General features: G+C 43.6%; 1 protein-coding gene across 5 annotated transcripts in view; it reads left to right on the forward strand.

The window, feature by feature from the left end:
- Nucleotides 1–19,777, forward strand: part of LOC122944491 (up-regulator of cell proliferation-like) — a 61,027-nt gene that overhangs the window by 19,144 nt on the left and 22,106 nt on the right. The window contains exons 1-2 of one of the 5 annotated variants that reach the window (XM_044302832.1): nucleotides 2,609–2,875; nucleotides 10,316–10,802. The exons of 2 other annotated variants lie outside the window; for them this stretch is intronic. The gene's annotated coding sequence lies outside the window, so the exon portion shown is untranslated. Of the gene's footprint in view, nucleotides 1–2,608; nucleotides 2,876–9,416; nucleotides 9,497–10,253; nucleotides 10,803–11,883; nucleotides 12,044–19,777 lie in introns of those variants that run through there. 2 more of the 5 variants (XM_044302831.1, XM_044302830.1) reach the window with 2 other exon arrangements.

The following is a 19,777-nucleotide window of genomic DNA, read 5'->3' on the forward strand; positions in this document are numbered from 1 at the left end:
AGTATTCCCGGTGACATTACTGGCACTGATGGGCCGGCTTTAGAGCTGCCCTAACCGTTTTAAAGACTAGGGCAACGCTAAATCCCGCCCATTACTGCCGGTCACATCACTGGGCTCACTGCTGGGCAGAAGCCTCCGCCCAGCAGTCCCTATGGAGAGCCCGGTACGACACCGCATCTTCTAAAAAGGCCTTTGCCCTGCGCGATTCAGGGGGGCTGCCTGGGGGAAAATGGGTATGTCCGGGTTTGGCTCTGACCTTTTATATGTCACATGCATTTTATATAGTTTTCTTGTGACATAAAGGGGTTGTCTAGGACTTTAATATTGATGGCCTGTCCTCGGGATAGGTCATCAATATTTGATTAGCGAGGGTCCGATTCCTGGTAATCCTGGCGATCAGCTGTTAAAGAGGCCACGGCTCTCCGCTGACCACCACAGCCTCTTGCTTAGCCAGTGATGTCACCTTCACCGGTCACATGGCCTAGACAAAGCTCACTGCCATTCAAGTGGCTTGAGGTGCAATACCAAACACAGCCACTATACAATGTAGGGCGCCCTGCCTGCTATGCTGTGAGGGGGCCTCTTCAAACAGCTTATCTGCAGGGGTGTCAGGTGTCGGACCCCCACCAATCAGATATTTATGACCTATCCTGAGGAGAGGTCATCAGTATTCTCCTCCCAGAAAACACCTTTAACAGCACATGTGCCAGATCTTACACCTGAAACCTGTCCTGTGCAGATTTAGTCTTTTGCACAAGGACCTCCAGGGGATGCACCAAAATTATTAAAGAGGTTCTCCCACAAAAAAATATTCTACAGTTTTGAAACCAGCACCTCCATCTGAATACTTTTGTAATTGTACGTAATTAAAAATTTTGCATACCCACTGAGTTATTCAATAAAGTGCATCTGTATAGCGCCACCTGCTGTTTGTATTCATTATTTCTTTGACCTGCTCACTGTGATGGCCGCACATGCTCAGTTTCATCTTTCAGCTGCCTCCTGAGCCGTGATAGGGAGAGCAGGGACACGCCTCCTTACTGCAGTAGAAAGGACACGCCCCCTGAGCTGTCAGCTTGATATAAATCTATGGGGAGCTCTCTGGATCCATGGGAGGTGCAGGGCTTAGAAAGAGGTTGTCATGTTATATATGATGTCTGGTTTTCATTTTTTACATTAGTCATGGGATAACGCCTTTAAGAAGCCCGTACCTCACAATGGTCGCCAATGGGGCTTGTTATTGAGACGTCCAGATATGAGAGACGTCCTCCGTATCGCTAGTTCTTCTCCCTGGAAGGATCAAGGCAGAGTCTACATAGAAATCACCCCGAAGACATTGCTCGCTATAACCAGGGTGGGGTGGGGGTCACCGCAGGGGAAATACTCAGACTTAGAGGAACAGTAAATGAACCCTGAGTATCTTAGTTTATGTCTCCAGACCTTCAAGTCACCACAGCTGTGGGAGGCAGGGTGGCAGGACAAACATGTAGCCGCACCTTAGGAATACCGCCACACACCCTCTAATGTCCGTAATGTAATGTGAAAGTGAAAGAAGAATCTGGACGTCAGACAGAAGACTTCTCCTGAAAGGCAGGACAGAGGAGCAGCAGAGGCCGAGTGGAAGTTCTACACAATGAGGGGCAGAGCGGAGTGAGAAGACATCTTATGTCTCTGGGGTCTAAGGCAAGTGCCACGTGTAATCTTTAGGCCTCTTTCACACGGCCGTTGCGGAAAAATGTGCGGGTGCGTTGCGGGAACACCCGCGATTTTTCCGCGCGAGTGCAAAACATTGTAATGCGTTTTGCACTCGCGAGAGAAAAATCGCGCAGGTTTGGTACCCAAACCCGAACTTCTTCACAGAAGTTCAGGCTTGGGATCGGTGTTCTGTAGATTGTATTATTTTCCCTTATAACATGGTTATAAGGGAAAACAATAGCATTCTGAATACAGAACGCATAGTACAATAGCGCTGGAGGGGTTAAAAAAAAATAAAAAAAATTAACTCACCTTAATCCACTTGCTCGCGTAGCCGGCATCTCCTTCTGTCTTCATCTTAGCTGTGTGCAGCAACAGGACCTGTGGTGACGTCACAGTCATCACATGATCCATCACCATGGTAAAAGATCATGTGATGGATCATGTGATGACTGTGACGTCACTACAGGTCCTGTTTCTACACAAAGCTAAGATCAAGACAGAAGGAGATGCCGGCTACGCGAGCAAGTGGACTAAGGTGAGTTAAATTCTTTTTTATTTTTTTTAACCCCTCCAGCGCTATTGTACTATGCATTCTGTATTCAGAATGCTATTATTTTAAAATTATAATAATGATCGGGTCTCCATCCCGATCGTCTCCTAGCATCCGCACTTGCTTGCGATTTTCACGCAGCCCCATTCATTTCTATGGGGCCTGCGTTGCGGGAAAAACGCACAAAGAGGAGCATGCTGCGATTTTCACGCAACGCACAAGTGATGCGTGAAAATCACCGCTCGTGTGCACAGCCCCATAGAAATGATTGGGTCAGGATTCAGTGCGGGTGCAATGCGTTCACTTCACGCATTGCACCCGCGCGGAATACTCGCTCGTGTGAAAGGGGCCTTACAACTCCCTAGTGATTGCAGTTAGGGATCGGTATATAGCTCAGGGTAGTGACAGGTTAGGCTTCCGACGGCCACCTAGAGAGTTAGAGGCCCGGATGCACTGGTAGATTAGTTGTCAGGTCAAGGACTCAGTGTTAGGGTAGTCAGGCCTGGAAGAAATCCTTTCATCATCGTCATCGTCATCTCCTGATCGGCTGTCTGTCATCTCCTGGAAGAATCCTGGATCTACAGTCATCCACAGGGGCCCCTGGACCATCTCTTCTGTTGTCTGCAGGTATCGTGCACAGGACTCTTTCTATGTTTTTATATCTTGCAGGATTCCTGGTTGTTGTAGTACTGCTGTGCTCTCAGTGCACTGCAGGTATGTACTATTATCATTCTGACCCTTATATCCTTATGTGGTGTCTATATGTATTCTTCAGACTGTGAGATTAGTAGAGTAATCCTCGCTAAGGCTACTAACCACACTCCACAGGTAAGTCCCAGGAAGAGATCCTCCCTGTGGTACAGAGGCTCTGACCTGGGTGGGGGCCCTGATATACGTCACCTATGTCCCCACTCTTCCATTCATTATACACACAGGTCAGCGCCAGAGTCTGCTGTGGGGGGGATATTACTCCTACCCCCCCCCCCCCCCAACTAGGGCTACACAAGATTCACGGAGGGTCTATAAATCCAGATGTAGAAGAGACAAATGTGTGACAGAACTGTGTAATGTGTGAGTCATAATATCATAAATGTCACTGCAGTCCTATGTAACACCACAGATAACAGTGATAACTCACCGTGTACAGATAATGTAGTAGATGTCACCTGCAGTCCTATGTAACACCACCGATAACACAGTGATAACTCTGTGAGTACAGATAATGTATTAGATGTCACCTGCAGTCCTATGTAACACCACAGATAACACAGTGGTAACTCTCTGAGTACAGATAATGTAGTAGATGTCACCTGCAGTCCTATGTAACACCACAGATAACACAGTGATAACTCTCTGAGTACAGATAATGTAGTAGATGTCACCTGCAGTCCTATGTAACACCACTGATAACACAGTGATAACTCTGAGTACAGATAATGTAGTAGATGTCACCTGCAGTCCTATGTAACACCACAGATAACACAGTGATAACTCTCTGAGTACAGATAATGTAGTAGATGTCACCTGCAGTCCTATGTAACACCACTGATAACACAGTGATAACTCTGAGTACAGATAATGTAGTAGATTACAATCTATATTTTACAAATATTCGTAATATTCTAAAAGACGAAGTTAGAGCAATATTACGAAAATTCGTAAAATACACATATAGACTGCAATTTAACTAATATAGTGCTATAGTAATATTTTTAATAGTGTATATATTTTCAAAAACCGAAGTTCAGAAGAGGCAAAAAAAAATTGACAAAAAAAAAAAATAGATTATAGCACTATATTAGCTAAATTACAGTCTATATGTGTATTTTACGAATATTTTAAAAGACGAAGTTAGAGCAATATTAAGAATATTCGTAAAATACACATATTAGCCTAGCCATAGTCATAGGAACGTTGCCTTATACAGGGGAAAAAATATATAAAAATCGCACGATTAATTTAATCGCATATTATTCGCGATAAATGAAATAATTACAAATATTCGATTTCGACGAATATTCAATCGAATATTCGCGAAATATAGCGAAATCGAATATGGCACCTCCCGCTCATCACTACTTATCTACAAACCGGATTCCAAAAAAGTTGGGACACTAAACAAATTGTGAATACAAACTGAATGCAATGATGTGGAGATGGCAAATGTCACTATGTTATGTGTAATAGAACGTAGATGACGGATCAATCGTTTAATCCGAGTAAATGTATCATTTTAAAGGAAAAATACGTTGATTCAAATTTTCACGGTGTCAACAAATCCCCAAAAAGTTGGGACAAGTAGCAATAAGAGGCTGGAAAAAGTAAATTTGAGCATAACGAAGAGCTGGAAGACCAATTAACACTAATTAGGTCAATTGGCAACATGATTGGGTATAAAGAGCTTCTCAGAGCGGCCGTGTCTCTCAGAAGCCAAGATGGGTAGAGGATCACCAATTCCCACAATGTTGCGCAGAAAGATAGTGGAGCAATATCAGAAAGGTGTTACCCAGCGAAACATTGCAAAGACTTTGCATCTATCATCATCAACTGTGCATAACATCATCCGAAGATCCCGAGAATCTGGAACAATCTCTGTGCGTAAGGGTCAAGGCCGTAAAACCATACTGGATGCCCGTGATCTCCGGGCCCTTAAACGACACTGCACCACAAACAGGAATGCTACTGTAAAGGGAATCCCAGAATGGGCTCAGGAATACTTCCAGAAACCATTGTCAGTGAACACAATCCACCGTGCCATCCGCCGCTGCCAGCTGAAACTCTACAGTGCAAAGAAGAAGCCATTTCTAAGCAAGATCCACAAGCTCAGGCGTTTTCACTGGGCCAGGGATCATTTATAATGGAGTGTGGCAAAATGGAAGACTGTTCTGTGGTCAGACGAGTCACGATTCCAAGTTCTTTTTGGAAATCTGGGACGCCATGTCATCCGGACCAAAGAGGACAAGGACAACCCAAGTTGTTATCAACGCTCAGTTCAGAAGCCTGCATCTCTGATGGTATGGGGTAGCATGAGTACGTGTGGCATGGGCAGCTTGCATGTCTGGAAAGGCACCATCAATGCAGAAAAATATATTCAGGTTCTAGAACAACATCTGCTCCCATCCAGACGTCATCTCTTTCAGGGAAGACCCTGCATTTTTCAACAAGATAATGCCAGACCACATTCTGCATCAATCACAACATCATGGCTGCGTAGGAGAAGGATCCGGGGACTGAAATGGCCGGTCTGCAGTCCAGATCTTTCACCTATAGAGAACATTTGGCGCATCATAAAGAGGAAGGTGCAACAAAGAAGGCCCAAGACGATGGAACAGTTAGAGGCCTGTATTAGACAAGAATGGGAGAGCATTCCTATTTCTAAACCTGAGAAACTGGTCTCCTCGGTCCCCAGACGTCTGTTGAGTGTTGTAAGAAGAAGGGGAGATGCCACACAGTGGGGAAAATGGCCTTGTCCCAACTTTTTGGGGATTTGTTGACACCATGAAATTCTGATTCAACATATTTTTCCCTTAAAATGGTACATTTTCTCAGTTTAAACTTTTGTTCCGTGATTTATGTTCTATTCTGAATAAAATATTAGAAGTTGGCATCTCCACATCATTGCATTCAGTTTTTATTCACGATTTGTATAGTGTCCCAACTTTTTTGGAATCCGGTTTGTACATATATATACATATAGCGTATTGTTAGACTTGTATATTTGTATTGTGTAATAAATATTTTATTAGTCATAATACAGTGTATAGTGTAGTATATCATAATAGCAGTAGTAATTTGCACTTAGTTCAGGGAATGAGGCAAAACAACAGAGTTAGTTCCTTTTATAGTGTAAATAGGCGGAGTCATCACTGGACGAGCAATTTAGGAAATGGAACAATTTAGGAAATGTTTGATTTCAAACTGTTCTCCAGTGATATTGCTTGAAAATTTTGTGACCCAGGAAGAGATATTAAGGCAACACTTGCACCGACGATGTCCACATCTAGAGCTCCCAAGAAATTGGAGAAATAAGATGGTGGGATGTGGCATGTTCTTTTTTTGGTTTCGTAATCAGCTGGAAGCAATAAGATTCTTGAGGGTTGAATGTATTCTTTTTAAAAGGGGTCTGCTTGTAAGATGGGCCAAGGCTTATTGAAGATATTCCACAGGATATTATGGTTGATTTTATATGTGGTAATAAAAGTAGATTTGAAATTTTTGGTGGTTTTTGGATCAACTTCGATTTTTGGTGGAGAGAGGCATTCTTCCTGTGTTTCTTTGTTCGTTGGTAGGCCGCTTCTATGATCTTACTGGGGTATCCTTTGTTTTGGATTTTTTTTATGATCTGACACTGATGTTTGAAAACCACGTCGCTGGTGCAATTTCTACGGATTCACTTGAATTGGCTAAATTAAATATTATTTTTCCATTTTTTGTAATGGGCACTTTGGTAATCCATCTACTTTCTTAAAAAATGTCCTGGTCTCTATGAATTTTCCATTTGAACACAGGACCAAATCTAAGTATTCTATGGCTACTTTAGGGTAATTGGTCGTAAATGTGAGGTTGAAGGTGTTATTATTCAGATGGGAGGTCAAGTTGTTGGCGTCTTCCAAGCTTCCGTTCCAGATTAGTAACAGGTCATCAATATACCGTCTGTAGAATATAAAATTATTGTGCCAAGGGTGTTCGTTGTAAATTAATTGTTCCTCAAATAATACCATGTATAAATTTGTGAAGCTTGGCGCGAAACGTGTGCCCATTGCGGTCCCTTTTGTTTGTTTATATATTTTGTTTTCAAAAGTAAAAGTGTTATGGTTTAATATGAAGCTTATTGCATCCAGTATAAATTGACTTTGTGAGGCAGGCAGGGTCTCATCTTGCCGTAGGAAGTGCTGTATGGCATTTATTCCTGCTGTATGTGGGATGTTGAAATATAACGCTGAGACATCTAATGTTGCCCAGATGTAGGATTCTTTCCATTCTACTTCCTTGAGAAGACAAATTAGACTTGCCCAATCCTTTAGATATGAGGGTAGCTCAAATACATACTTCTGTAATAAGATATCTTCATAATGGGGCAAATCACAGATTAAGGAGGATATCCCGGAGATGATTGGTCTCCCCGGTGTATTAGTGATAGATTTATGTACCTTAGGTAGGTGATAAAAAAGAGCTAAATTCGGATGATCCATAATGATGTACTCTTTTTCTTTTTTAGATAATTTTTGTTGATTTTCAGATGCTTCTAACACGTGTATACATTTTTTGGTATCCTCTTTTAATGGATTTTCTGTCAAGATTTAGTAATACTCTTCATCACTCAAGATTTTATATGCTTCGGCTATGTAATCACTTTTATTCTGGATCACAATGCCGCCTCTTTTGTCCGCACTTCTGATGGTGATGGATTTGTTAGTCATAAGGTTCTTTAGGACGTTCTTTTCTTTTTTGCTGAGGTTATCAGGAATATTCAGATTTTTATTGATGGTCCTAAGATCTTTGGTGACGAATGTTTCTATATGACTTTCTATATGGTATACAGGGTTAAATGAAGATTTTGGTTTCAGTCCCATATTGATGGTTTTCAATGTCCCATTGGAAGGTGTTGGCACCATTTCTGATGTGGCCTGCGGTGTGGTTTTAGGTTTAAGACGTTGAATTTCAAAGTGTGGATTTATCGTTTGTCTAGATCCACAAACAATTCAAATTCATTAAATTTGCTTGTTGGGCAAAACGAGAGGCCTTTCTGTAGTAGGCTGGTCTCTGCGTTGCTTAGTGGGTGTGAGGACAGGTTGAAGATTCGGACTAGAGTGTCTTCTAGTTTCTTTTGGGACTCACAATTTTTATCTTCGTTTTTTTTATTAATTTTGGTCCTATTTGATCTCGTCGTCCTTTTCTAAGCTTTTCCTTCTTTTTAGTGCCCTGGTTGGGGCAGGTCAAAAGAAGTCAGTAACCATTGTGGTCCCTGATGGTTGCTGTAGGGCGTAGGTTGCTGTAGGGGTCATAGTAAGAATAAAAAAGACTGATGACCGATTTGATCCGAAACGCGCGTTGGGGTAGCGCCACCCTGGGTTTCTTTGCACACGGTTATTTCAGGTAAGCTCTGGTCTCCCATTGCCCCCCGCTGATTGTGTGGTCAATTCTTGTCCACCGGCACTTTGCCCTGTTTGATACAATTTCCATCCTCACATGTTTGTATCTACTTCTAGTGGGGGTGCATGAGTTGACCGTGCTTTACCTGATATTGTATGGTTCTATTTCTCCATTCACTTTTTGCATGGACTGGGCACTGTACCCAAGATCGCTTATTCCCATGTCAGATATTATGTATATTACATCTCTTCATTTGTCTCAACCGTGTGCTCCTTCTTCCCAGGGTGGTGCTGTTGTTTTTTCTCCGCTCCCATCACCTTGTTTCACGGCATCTCATGTATTAATTTACCCTTCTTCTTTTTTTGTTATAATTTTTAACTTATTGTAATAAAATTTATATATTTTTGGTAATATGAGCTCTCTTTTCATTTGTTTCTGCTATTTGTATTTGGTTGTTCCCTTGTGCTTGTTTTTACTAGGCCTCAGGGAGATGCTGGTTTATTCACCTTGGAAGGAACCAGTTGTCTCATTCCCTGTCACAACCTTAGGGCATTTCAGGGCTCCTAGGGTTTAGGTTCTGGTGTATGTATTTTCCCACCATCTGGGTTTTTACATACTGTCAGGAGTCAGAGGCAGGTTTAGGGGTTTCCTAGGAGGTGACCGTTCTCCTCTCCCTAGCCTTGAGGCCTAGTCCTTTGTCTTTCTCCATCTGTTGTTGTTCTGTGCTCCTCCCCTCCCCGTTATACGTGACAGTATCTAGATTAATGAGGGGAATAGAGAAGAAGAGAAAGGGGAGCACACAAAATGGGTAGTATGTTTAATTTTAATATGAAACATAGTGAGAAATCTGGAGGCTCACCTTATAAGGTTATGCTAATGATAGGCACAACTCTATTGAAGACTTGTGTGAATTAGACCTATTTACCAGGATTGCAGTCGCAAAAGGAGAATGCAGCTGAAAATCACACTCAGATTAACCCTTTATGTTGTTTTATATTGTCATCTCTCATCACAATGCGTCTTCCTACATGAGTTGCCTCCACCCACCCCCACACAGTGCACTCATCATACACAGCAGGTCCTGGCCACATCCTCAGTGATTCTGTACACAGTGCAGATAACATCTCTGATCTGCTGGTCCTGAATCTACACAAGGTAAAGTCGTCTTCCTAAACTGTCTTTAGAAAAAGTTTAGCATGAAATTATATATCTTAATTGTTGATTGTATAGTGTGGGTGAGGGTGGTGGTGGAGGCATAATGGAGGTTAGTGATGCTTAAAGGTCCTTATACATGGACTGATTTTCTGTCAGATTATCGGGGAAGACTGTTTCCTGATAAAATGACAATGTAAAAGTTTTTGACAATCACCCGAAATGCTTGTTCTTCTGTGTCATTCCACTGGCACGGACAATCATCATGCACTCACCACTACCTCAAGGGGAATCAAGGACAGAGAGGTCTCCTGTACAGTCCTTAATCTCCTCGTAGTTATTCCATAGACTCCACACACTGTTGGCACATTGTCACCGCCATCGTATTTGCCCCACTAGCAGGAGATCGTAGCTCCCAATTGAAGATTTGTGATTGGCCGACTACAATGTGGACATGGTCGTGTGCATGAGGCCTGAACTAGTGTAGCTAGGTCCTCCTCTTCACCTGCAGGCCATCAGAACAGAGCTACCCACTGTGCATAACACAAGGACTTTTTAGCAAATTGAGATGGGTCCTTCACCCCAGTTCTGGAGGACTTGAAGTTGACCCAATGAAAACTACTAAACATTGCAGATGCTTCTTTTGATGACGAAGCAGTAAGATTCTACCTACCTACAGTAGTAAACTAATAGTATGGTGTCTATAATGTGTGTCCACATGGACTACATCTGTAGTAACACAGCGTCTACTTTTTCACAGCTTTTGGAACATGTTCTTCATCTTCATTCTTGTCACTTCTGTTTCTCGTGCTTTGACCCAAGGTCCTCCTCCAGTGACCTATGCCTGCCGATCAGCAAAGATCCAAGAGTGCAATAAAGTCCACTTTGTGCCTGGCCACACTCTTCTAGGTGGGGGACTGGACATTGTGACCATGAAGAAGAAAGCATCCTACCTGTTTAACCTACAGAAAGTCATTACTTCCGAAAACACCTGCACCGTCTGTAGCAACCCTTACATGAAGAAAGCCTGGCAGAAGCTGCCTCTAGGAGTGGTAGATTGGAAGCCACAGTCGACCTGCTTCAAGAAGATTAGCGGGGAGACCTCTCGGTCTACGTCTTCATTGGCTGAAGAGTCTGCATCGAGTATTCAGAATAACTGGGAGGTTGGACTGGAGCTCCACCACAAAGTGGGAGATGCCAAGATGGTGCTGGCCGGATCTCAATCCCAGCTGGCGCAGTTTGGTCAGAGAAAAAGCAGTGGAGATCGGTACACCTTCATCAGGCACCAGCTGAGCTGTGTCTACTACAGGTACGATGTCTTCACAGATCTATTCTGTAGCATTATACATCCTGCCCATGACAGGGCTGATCGATGGTACAGCAGGCTCCATCTGTACTGTATGTGACCGAATGATCGTTAATGAGATCATTCAACCTGTAGCCCACCTCTGGCCAACATCAAGAACAGAACCTAATTTTTAGCATATGTACACACAATGTCCTTCATGCTCAAAATATTGGGTAAAAGTTAACAAAAAGTGGAGCTTCCCTTTAACTTAATAATAATAATAATTATTATATTGTTTTCATATACTGCTGCTTTGGTTAGAAGTCCAGTCCAGTTGAACTACTATATATGCAGCTGGCTCAGACCAAGGCTGGAGGGGGCCGACTTTTTTGTTACCCTAAGGGAACCGGACTTCTACTGTCTCGTAACATATTTAGTTCTATTTCTTTTCTCCCTTTTATTTACAAACTGTTACTTTTCGCGTTGCATTTGTACGTCTCTGTAGTGACCGCGGTTTGTCCGGTGGATATTAGAAGGTCACTTTAATAACAGCCGTCTCGTGCTCTAAACAATTCCATGACCTTAGGAGACGCGTTACGTACAATTGTGTATTAACTAGGGATGAGCGAATCGACTTCGAATAAAACATCCGAAGTCGATTCGCATAAAACTTTGTTCCTGCTCCGTACAGTATTAGAATGTATTGGCTCCTATGAGCTGAAGTTATTGCTTTGTGAAGTCTTGTGAGACTTCGCGTAATAACTTCATAAATTAATTTGTACTGTAAAAAAACATTTCCCGAACTCGGTTTGGTTCCAAGTGGTACCTTGGATCCATCTATGGCAACCGCATGGGTGGTGCTCGTGCATTGGGGACGGCAAATTGCAGACCCCACGGAGCGGCCGGAACACGTTTGTGTGCATAAGCCCTAAGTCCCTGATCCTGACAGGGTTGTTATTCATAAATAACAGGTTTAATAAATGGAAAGTGAAAATGAAACCAGTGGCGCTCATTTCTTGGAAATCATCTGTGGTCCAAAGTTTCCTTTGCCACGTTTCTCTATATATGCACAGGTACCAGAGGTCACTCTGCCTCATTTACCTCCATATAGACGGGTGTCACTGGGTCCTCTCCCTGTGCGGTGCAATCCTCTGCAGAGATCTGTTGGGTTGTGCGGTGCAATCCTCTGCAGAGATCTGTTGGGTTGTGCGGTGCAATCCTCTGCAGAGATCTGTTGGGTGTCGGTGCTGCTGCTGCATTGGGTGAGTCTGTCCAGACACTTCTCCATGAAATGTTTCCCTCGTTGTAGACTTCTCTCTTTTCTTGCTCGGCGGTCACACAGGAAGCTGATGCCGCAGTTTGTGGAGGAAGGGAAAGTGTAACGGATGGATCGACACCGTCCGGACCGCCCGGCTCTGGTAAAAAAACTGCATCAAAAACTGCACTCAAAGCTGCCCTTGTGAATCCAGCCCAGGACTCTTTCACACACAAGCTACTTCTTCAGCAACCCCCCCCCCTCCCCCCATAAATAACGCCACGAATTTCTAGCATTTTGTATTTTACAAGAGTTTTTTTTTTACTGACCATTTTCTACAGGAATTTTTTGGCCATTTTTGAAGTCCCATAGAGAAGTCTGGGGCTGACATATTCGACATATTTTACTGCAACTCTGTGCCAGAAAGTGCTTTGCACGAAGAGTCTTTGTGGAAACCACTAATAAAAATGGCACAAAAACTCTCCAAAACAATGTTTTTTACAGAATGGATATTCTGTGATTTAGATAATTAATCACATCCGCACATTTGGCTATCCTTTTCAGGATGTCCTGTTGCGGGCATCCCCCCCAAAAAGGGGATTGCTGTTAGCAACGGACCACATGGGCAGGATTTGCTCCCCCGGTTAGGAATGCGCAACAGCATCTGGGGTTTGAGCATTTTTCTGCCTTTTCAGACCACTTCTTTGTGTAGGATGTCTTTGTGGCACATGTGGTCCGCTGTGGGCATCCTCCACTGTATACATTTTTGCTGGGGATTGCTGTTAGCAACGGATCACGTGTGCAGGATTCGCTCCCCCGGATAGAAGTGCGCTACAGGATATGGGGTTCGGAGCATCTCCTGCATTGTAAGACCACTTTATTCTGTCATTTACAGATACTGGATTATTACTTCAGTCTTTGTTTCTCTCTGTGCTGCCAGAGGATCTATCTAATGTATGACGAGGTGAGCGTCAGGAGGGAAAACTACTGCAGCCCCAAACTAATACTGACTGATACTGACTGATACTAACTGATACTGACTGATACTGACTGATACTGACTGACACCGACTGACTGATACCGACTGACTAGAAAAGAATACAATGCAACAGCACTCTGCAAACCAAATAATAATACCAGTACAATAATGCCATAGTAATAGAAAATGCTACACTTATTTTGTAAATTTGAGATTCTTGGCAAATACATTTTGTACAAAAGCGATCTCTGTAAGATGGGAACCTAACACTAAATACTACCTGTTATGTGCCATAACGGCCACCATAAAATTCAGGGAGTGCAGGTTCCACGTGCATGCTGGGTCCACTCTGCTTTTTACCATTTTTGGTGCCAAAATGACCTCCATTAAATTCAGGGATGCAGGTACCAACATGCATGCTGAGCCCACTCTATACCTCTCCTGGTGCCAGATGGCTGCGCATTGGGATGTGTTGACTGACCCCTTTTTTTTTTTGCAGTTTGTACAGGAGGTGTGGCTGACTCCAGGAGGTGTGGCTGACTCCAGGAGGTGTGGCTGACTCTTAAGTCCTGACTGACCTGTCTGCCTCATAGGCTGATTGTAATTAGTGTAAGTATAAAGCTGTAGCCTGCTCTCCCTCACTCACTGGAAGCCTTTGGACACCAGGAGAGGTATAGGGTGGGCTCAGCATGCATGTTGGTACCTGCCTTCCCTGAATTTAATGGAGGCCGTTATGGCACCAAAAATGGTAAAAAGCAGAGTGGACCCAGCATGCACGTGGAACCTGCACTCCCTGAATTTTATGGTGGCCGTTATGGCGCATAACAGGTAGTATTTAGTGTTCCCGTCTTATAGAGATCGCCTTGACGTGTGGCAGACGGGCCAAATAAATTTTGCACCGATGCCGATATTTTTTTTTCCGATGTAGAAATGCCTATTCATGTCCACAAAACCACCCAAAAATGAACATTTTCTAAATTTTTTGCGGGGCCGTGGAATGGACATATGGAGGCAGACAGGACACGGTGAGCTGTCCTCATCTTTTGCAGCCCCTGAAATTAATGGGTCCACATCCCAATATATGCAGATCGAATGTGGGCTGAAATTACGGCCGTGTGCATGAAGCCTAACCTGTACGCCGATTCTGCAGCAGTGCAAACTGCAAACCATAACCGAAATCCGAGAGTCCGCCCCAGAATTTTGTTGCAGGTTCCATGACATACACTATTTCCACCATAACAGAAGCTGAACTCACCCATGATCTACGATGACATCAGGTGCAGGCAGCAGCAGCGCAGAAAGCAGTGGGGGGACGAAATGAGTAAAACTTTCTGTTCTCATTCTGTGACAGTTGCTAGTTTCTGGCCATTTTTTTTGTAAGTCAGGCACACCCTTTAACTAAGGCGACTTTCACACTATAGTTTTTGCTGGATCCGGCAGCGTTCAGAAAAAACGCTTCTGTTACTGATAATACAACCGGCTGCGTCCGTTATGAACGGATCCGGTTGTATTATCTTTAACATTGTACATTATATTGTTAGTACTTCATTATATTGTATTTTTCGCTTTTGTGGTTTAATCCCCATTTAGTATGTGTTGCACAATTGACAGCGCCGTCCAGTGCACATCTTGCACGATGTCTGCAGTCCTGGAACAGCCGTTCGGGGTGCATATCTTTGTTCAAGATGTGAGCAAATTACCCGTTTGGAATCACAAATCGAGTCTCTAAACGGGCAGATTGCACTGAGAGGCATTGACAATTTGCAAAGGAGTTTGCTTCTCACCGAGTAAGCGCTCTATGGGGTAGATGAGGGGGAGGGTGACAGAGAGGAGGCTGAGGAAAGTGAGGGAGCTAGCTGGGTAACAGTTAGAAAGCGGGGTAGAGGGAAGAGAGCCAGGGAGGCTAGCCCCGATCTGACACAAGGTTGGCAGATGAGGGGGATGCCGGTTCAGGGACGGCACTGCTGCAGACGGACACTTCCTCTGCCAGTCAGGGGAATGTCAGCTCCGGTAAGCAGGGGACCAGGAGAGCAGGGCAGGCCAGACAGGTGCTGGTAGTGGGAGACTCCATTATTAGGGGAACAGTTAGGGAAATCTGTCACAAAGACCATGATCGCCCAACAGTGCGCTGTCTTCCTGGCGCTAGAGTTCGACACATCGCGGATCGGGTTGACAGATTACTGAGAGAGGCTGGAGAAGATCCAGCGGTCATGGTCCATATCGGAACCAATGACAAAGTTAGGGGTAGGGGGAGAGTCCTTAAAAATTATTTCAGGGATTTAGGTCAAAAGCTTAGGGCAAGGACCTCAAAGGTAGTATTTTCTGAAATACTACAGGTACCACGGGCCACACAAGAAAGGCAGTGGGAGATCAGGGAAATGAACAAGTGGCTCAGGAACTGGTGTAGGAAGGAAACATAGAAACATAGAATGTGTCGGCAGATAAGAACCATGTGGCCCATCTAGTCTGCCCAATATATCTGAATCCCATGAATAGTCCCTGGCCCTATCTTATATGAAGGATAGCCTTATGCCTATCCCATGCATGCTTAAACTCCTCCACTGTATTTGCAGCTACCACTTCTGCAGGAAGGCTATTCCATGCATCCACTACTCTCTCAGTAAAGTAATACTTCCTTATATTACTTTTAAACCTTTGCCCCTCTAATGTAACACTATGTCCTCTTGTGGTAGATTTCTTCTTTTAAATCTTCTCTCCTCCTTTACCGAGTTGATTCCCTTTATGTATTTAGCAGTCTCTCTTATCTCCCCTCCGTCTCGTCTTTCTTCCAAGCTATACATGTTAAGGTCCTTTCATCTTTCCTGGTAAGTTTTATCCTGCAATCCATGTACCAGTTTAGTAGCTCTTCTCTGAACTCTCTCTAGAGTATCTATATCCTTCTGGAGATATGGCCTCCAGTACTGCGCACAATACTCCAAGTGAGGTCTCACCAGTGATCTGTACAGCGGCATGAGCACTTCACTCTTTCTACTGCTTATACCTCTCCCTATACATCCAAGCATTCTGCTGGCATTTCCTGCTGCTCTATTACATTGTCTTCCCACCTTTAAGTCTTCTGAAATAATTACTCCTAAATCCCTTTCCTCAGATACTGAGGTCAGGACTGTGTCAAATATTCTATATTCTGCCCTTGGGTTTTTACGCCCCAGGTGCATTATCTTGCACTTATCCACATTACATTTCAGTTGCCAGAGTTCTGACCATTCTTCTAGTTTTCCTAAATCCTTTTCCATTTGGCGTTTCCCTCCAGGAACATCAACCCTGTTACAAATCTTTGTGTCATCAGCAAAAAGACAAACCTTACCATCGAGGCCTTCTGCAATATCACTTATGAAGATATTAAACAAAATTGGTCCCAGTACAGATCCCTGTGGAATCCCACTGGTAACAGGACCTTGTTTTGAATGTTCTCCATTGACTACAACCCTCTGTTGTCTGTCCCTCAGCCACTGCCTAATCCACTCAACAATATGGGAGTCCATGCTCAATGACTGCAGTTTATTGATAAGTCTTCTGTGTGGGACAGTGTCAAAAGCCTTACTAAAATCTAGATATGCGATGTCTACTGCACCTCCACCGTGTATTATTTTAGTCACCCAGTCAAAAAAATCTATAAGATTTGTTTGACATGATCTCCCTGAAGTAAACCCATGCTGTTTTTCATCTTGCAATCCATGGGATTTTAGATGTTCCACAATCCTATCCTTTAATAGGGTTTCCATTAATTTGCCTACTATTGATGTCAGACTCACTGGTCTATAGTTGCCCGATTCCTCCCTACTACCTTTCTTGTGAATGGGCACGACATTTGCCAATTTCCAATCTTCCGGGACGACTCCTGTTACTAATGATTGGTTAAATAAATCTGTTAACGGTTTTGCCAGCTCACCACTAAGCTCTTTTAATAATTTTGGGTGTATCTCATCAGGCCCCTGTGACTTATTTGTCTTCACTTAAGACAGCAAACTTAGAACATCTTCCTCTGTAAAGACACATGCATCAAACGATTTAATAGTCATCCTTTCTAGTGGAGGTCCTTCTCCTTCTTTTTCTTTTGTAAAAACTGAACAGAAGTATTCATTAAGGCAGTCGGCTAGCCCTTTATTCTCTTCTACATACCTTCCGTCCTTTATTTTTAATTTAGTTATTCCTTGTTTTAATTTCCTTTTTTCATTTATATATCTGAAGAATGTCTTATCCCCTTTTATCATAGACTGAGCTAGTTTTTCTTCTGCCTGCGCTTTAGAAGTTCTTATAACTTGCTTGGCCTCTTTCTGCCTAATCTTGTAGATTTCCTTATCTTCATTGCTCTGGTTTTTTTTATAATTACTAAATGCTAGCTTTTTATTTTTAATGATTTGGGCCACTTCTGCTGAGTACCACTGTGGTCTCTTCCTTTTTTTGCTTTTACTGACAAGTCTAATGCAATTTTCTGTTGCCTTCAATAATGCACCTTTTAAGTAGTCCCATTTCTCCTGGACTCCATGTAATCCGTTCCAGTCTGATAAGGACTCATTTATGACTAATTTCATTTTTGAAAAGTCTGTTTTTCTAAAATCTAAAACTTTTGTTTTTGTGTGGTGGGACTCTTTCACAGTTCTTATATTAAACCACACTGACTGGTCATCACTAGATCCCAAGGTTTCGCCTACAATGACATCATATACCGAATCCCCATTTGTGAATATCAAATCCAAAATGGCCTCCCTCCGGGTTGGCTCCTCAACCATTTGTTGTAGGGATAACCCCAGTAGGGAATTTAGAATATCTGTACTCCTGGTAGAACTTGCTATTTTGGTTTTCCAGTTTATATCTGGAAGATTGAAATCTCCCATAATGGGTTTGGGTTCCTTGGGTTCCTGGAGAACTGGGCCGACATCTCTGTACAGGCTCTATCGTAGGGATGGGCTGCACCTCAATGGGGAAGGTGCAGCTGTGCTGGGGAGAAGATGGCTAGAAGGTTGGAGGGGTGTTTAATCGAGGGACTGGGGGGGAGGGAAATTACATTATAGGAGGGGAAGATGGTGCAGATAGAGACCGGGGGCAAGGTAGTGGGACTGGGGGGGAATGGAAGGAGGGACTATAACAGTTCAGAAGGAAAGGTGTAGGGTAAAATATATACATAAACCTCTCAGATGTATGTATACTAATGCCAGAAGACTGACTAATAAACCTGGGGATCTGGAATTAGTGATGTGTGAGGAGAACTATGACATAGTGGGAATAACTGAGACACGGCTGGATGATAGCTATGACAGGGGGAATAACTGAGACACGGCTGGATGATAGCTATGACAGGGGGAATAACTGAGACACGGCTGGATGATAGCTATGACAGTGGGAATAACTGAGACACGGCTGGATGACAGCTATGACATAGTGGGAATAACTGAGACATGGTTGGATGATAGCTATGACAGTGGGAATAACTGAGACACGGCTGGATGATAGCTATGAGAGTGGGAATAACTGAGACATGGCTGGATGATAGCTATGAGAGTGGGAATAACTGAGACACGGCTGGAGGATAGCTATGACAGTGGGAATAACTGAGACACGGCTGGATGATAGCTATGACAGTGGGAATAACTGAGACACGGCTGGATGATAGCTATGACAGTGGGAATAACTGAGACACGGCTGGATGATAGCTATGAGAGTGGGAATAACTGAGACACGGCTGGAGGATAGCTATGACAGTGGGAATAACTGAGACACGGCTAGAGGATAGCTATGACAGTGGGAATAACTGAGACACGGCTGGATGATAGCTATGACAGTGGGAATAACTGAGACATGACTGGATGATAGCTATGACAGCGGGAATAACGGAAACATGGCTGGATGATAGCTATGACAGTGGGAATAACTGAGACACGGCTGGATGATAGCTATGACAGTGGGAATAACTGAGACACGGCTGGAGGATAGCTATGACAGTGGGAATAACTGAGACACGGCTGGGTGATGGCTATGACAGTGGGAATAACTGAGACACGGCTGGATGATAGCTATGACAGTGGGAATAACTGAGACACGGCTGGATGATAGCTATGACAGTGGGAATAACTGAGACACGGCTGGATGATAGCTATGACAGTGGGAATAACTGAGACACGGCTGGAGGATAGCTATGACAGTGGGAATAACTGAGACACGGCTGGATGATAGCTATGACAGTGGGAATAACTGAGACATGGCTGGATGATAGCTATGACAGTGGGAATAACTGAGACACGGCTGGATGATAGCTATGACTGGGCAGTTAATGTACAGGGTTACAGTCTGTTTAGAAAGGATCGTCAAAACCGGAGAGGGGGGGGGGGGGGGGTCTGCCTTTATGTAAAGTCATGTCTAAAGCCCACAGTCCGAGAAGATATAAGTGAGAGACATGGACATGTGGAGTCTCTGTGGGTAGAGATACATGGAGCTAAAAACAGTAATAAATTACTAATAGGAGTTTACTATAAACCACCTAATATACCGGAGTCCACAGAAAATCTACTACTAAACGAGATAGACGAGGAGGCAAATCATAATAAGGTGGTTATTATGGGGGAACTCCGCAGATATAGACTGGGAAACTGAAACTTGTACATCTCATAAAGGAAACAGGTTCTTGGCAATAACCAAAGACAATTACCTCTCCCAACTGGTTCAGGACCCGACTAGAGGGACGGCCATACTGGACTTAGTATTAACCAATAGGCCGGACAGAACAACAGACGTGCAGATCGGAGG

The sequence above is a fragment of the Bufo gargarizans genome, chromosome 8 (assembly GCF_014858855.1).
Source record: "Bufo gargarizans isolate SCDJY-AF-19 chromosome 8, ASM1485885v1, whole genome shotgun sequence".
NCBI classification, from domain to species: Eukaryota; Metazoa; Chordata; class Amphibia; order Anura; family Bufonidae; genus Bufo; species Bufo gargarizans.